Source organism: Arvicanthis niloticus, chromosome 6, assembly GCF_011762505.2.
Source record: "Arvicanthis niloticus isolate mArvNil1 chromosome 6, mArvNil1.pat.X, whole genome shotgun sequence".
NCBI classification, from domain to species: Eukaryota; Metazoa; Chordata; class Mammalia; order Rodentia; family Muridae; genus Arvicanthis; species Arvicanthis niloticus.
In genome coordinates this window covers 49608704-49611968 of record NC_047663.1, presented here as the reverse complement: position 1 = coordinate 49611968, position 3265 = coordinate 49608704, and the positions used below count along the sequence as shown (strand labels likewise).

Below are 3265 nucleotides of genomic sequence, written 5' to 3'. Positions count from 1 at the left end.
GGTGATGGGAGATGGTGGTGATGGGAGATGGTGGTGATGGGGGATGGTGGTGATGGGGGATGGTGGTGATGGGGGATGGTGGTGATGGGGGATGGTGGTGATGGGGGATGGTGGTGATGGGGGATGGTGGTGATGGGGGATGGTGGTGATGGGGGATGGTGGTGATGGGGGATGGTGGTGATGGGGGATGGTGGTGATGGGAGATGGTGGTGATGGGGGATGGTGGTGATGGGGGATGGTGGTGATGGGGGATGGTGGTGATGGGAGATGGTGGTGATGGGGGATGGTGGTGATGGTCATGACAGAGCGATGGGAGCAATGGTGATCATCTTGATTGAGAGATGATGATAAAGGGGAAGATAATGGTAAGGAGGATGATGGCATAGAAAAAGAAGATTATGGTGAAGATGGTAGTGTTGCCAAAGATGTCCACACTTGCAAAAATGCTTTCCATCTGAATATTCTACCAAAAAGCCTGCCTGCCAGGTAGTGGCTCTAGTGGCAAGCCAGACATTCTAGCCCTGAGCAGGTTTTATATGTTTACTCTTTGCCAAGCAGGGGTGGTTTGTTCTGTGCTCCCCTGCCCCCACCCCCCAAGAAGTTTCTCAGATGTACAAGGGTCCTTAGAACCTGCCTTATATCACTGTCCCTTCTGCATGTATGTCCCTATCTTATCCCACAATGTCCCTACTGCATGCATGTTCCTCTCTATCTTGCTCATCAGAAGAACTTCACTCCTCCTTCCAGACTCAGTTCAAATATCTCTTGACCCATGGATTCTTCACTGAGTTTACTTTATGGCCATAGGTCCTCTGCCTTTAAAGCACCACACACATCCACCAATCAGAACACACATCATATGTCTCCTGACATCATATTCTCCTGTTCATCCTTCTCCTGCCCCCTGAGGACTAAGAGCATATCTTACCATCCAGCAGATGTAAGTGTGCCTGGCATTGAACCTGACTCTTATCAAGTGTCCCTGAACTGTTGGAAGTCAACTCATTCAGTCCTACCATTGCCAAAGAGGGGCAGAGGCCTCTCAGGGGGGCAGAGAGGATTTTTTCAGAAGAGCTTCAGGTGTCACATGAGTCCATCTGGATGGAGATGAAGGTGCACAGGGCAATCAGTGCAGAAATGCTGACTTATCAACCTGGCTTTCTAAGAATTGACTTGTTTCTTTTTCAAAGAAGTTATTTTAACAAAAAGAAGAGGGGCCTCACTCAACAGGGTATCGACTTTCTGTACCACATTTTATTAAGACTTATCAGAGCTAGAGGTCTCTGAGTCTTCTGTGGGGGCTGTTTGTGCAGGAGGCAGAGTTACAGAGAAATTGCACTCAGCAGCTGTGTCCTTTGAAGCTTTTAAAGCAGCCAAGGCCAGCCAGCTCCCCAGTGCTGATGGTTGGAGGGTACAGATATGCTTCATTCCCGCCAGCTATCCAAGCACAGAAAGATCCTTCCTAATTAGCCACATTAGGTAAATATTCTTCCACTAGACTCTTGTTTAGAGAATAGATGGATGCTGATAAACATGGTAGACAGATGCTAATGAACATGGCCTTGGAGTGATTTGGTGCTGAGCCACTGTTCTGCATTTAATGGCCTGCAGGATTTAAACATACAGATACATACACACACACCCTATATAGACACAGACAGACATGCACATGGCATTGGTGCCACCCAGCAGAGGAAATTGAGAATGGATAAGAATCTCCTCAAAAAAGACGCAAATCTAAAAGAAATGGAGATTTAGGTAGTGGTAAGATGGATGACATGTTTAAAAAAGAGGACCAAACAAACGTGTCATCACCCTGGCAGTCTTTTGTCCTCCTCGTTAATCCTAATGCACACCCTGTTCATGTCCTTTAAAAATTATTCTGTACTTTTAACTAAAATTTAATTATATCATTTTTCCCTTTTCTTTCCTTCATCTATCACCTCTCATATCTCCATCACCTTCTCTTGCCCCTTCTGGAAATGTGGCCTCTTTCTCACTGTTACACACACACACACACACACACACACACACACACACACCCTACTCAGTCCATTTAGTGCTACTCATACGTATATGATTTATGATTTCAGGGTTAACTTGTTTAGTCAGCCATATTGTTGGGATATTATGGCCAGGTCCAAATCTCCCGTGATGCTCAGGTGAGAGGTGGGGCTCAGCTTTCAGACATCAATATGTTCCAAGATGACAGCCCAGACCAGAGATAGCTACCTGGCCTTTGATGGTAGCAGATCCCTGCTGCTGCAGGGTCACAGACCCTGGCATGCCCCCTGGTGGCAGCACAGGCCAGGACCCCACCATGGTCCCAGATGGCATCACTGGCTACTCACATGAAGCTCTTCATATCACCTCACTGAGTCTCCAGTCCTGCCTCTCGTTGTTGTGCCCACATCCTTCTGTTTCTCCTCCATGACTCCACTACTTACTTGCTCCTCTTAATGATACCTGGGGTCTCTGAGTGTCTGGGTCACCTCAGAAGTGGTCTCGGGAGTGCTATATCTCGCTCATGTATTATGGCTTGAGGCAGGAGTTATCTTGGCCATGGTCCGTGCCCTCAGGTCTGCATGGTGCTGAACTGGTGGTCATCTCAGCCTAGCTCCCTGTCCAGGCCCCATGGCACCAGGCTGGTGGTCATCTCTGGCTTCTTTCTTACCCAGTCTGCCTGAATATCCCCTTGCCAGGGTCATCTATCTTATGCTCACTCCTACCCAGGACCCCATGGTTCCGTGTAGGGTTCTTCTAGTCCCCAGCTAACTCTTCATCCTGGGATCCCATCTGGGCCTACATGCCACCTGACTGGTGGTTACCTCAGGCTATCTCCCTGTCTGGGATCCCTGGCATCAGACTGGTGATTGTCTCTCAGGCTAGCTTTTTTCTGGGAATGTTAGGCTATTATTCATTCAGATGTTTGTAGGTCAGAATACTGAGTAGAGACATAGCCTCTCTCCTCTCTGCCACCTACTGACACACATGTGATACAGCAGCCACACCTGCAATGCCTCTAGGGGCAGGATGGTTAAAAAATTTACTGGGAACCACACAGTCATAAAAGTGATCAATGGCACTTACACTGACTTTTTACCTTGACAGATATTGTCCCCTAGCAGTGACTCCCCAGCCCCACCTTCTCCATCTACGGATCTCTAGCTTTGCAGTCTGACCATTGTTTCTCCCTGATTTCTGGTCTCATCTTTTCTAATCACACTCCTTGGCGTTGTGGATCACATGGAAACAAATTCTACTT

The 3265-nt window shown here is 47.8% G+C and overlaps 1 non-coding gene across 1 annotated transcript; it reads right to left on the bottom strand.

Moving 5' to 3' along the window:
* Positions 1-2901: 2901 nt before the first annotated feature.
* On the bottom strand, positions 2902-3033 carry LOC117712184 (small nucleolar RNA SNORA17). The gene has a single exon (XR_004607251.1). It is a non-coding gene; the product is annotated as a small nucleolar RNA SNORA17 (small nucleolar RNA).
* Between the last annotated feature and the right edge of the window lie 232 nt (positions 3034-3265).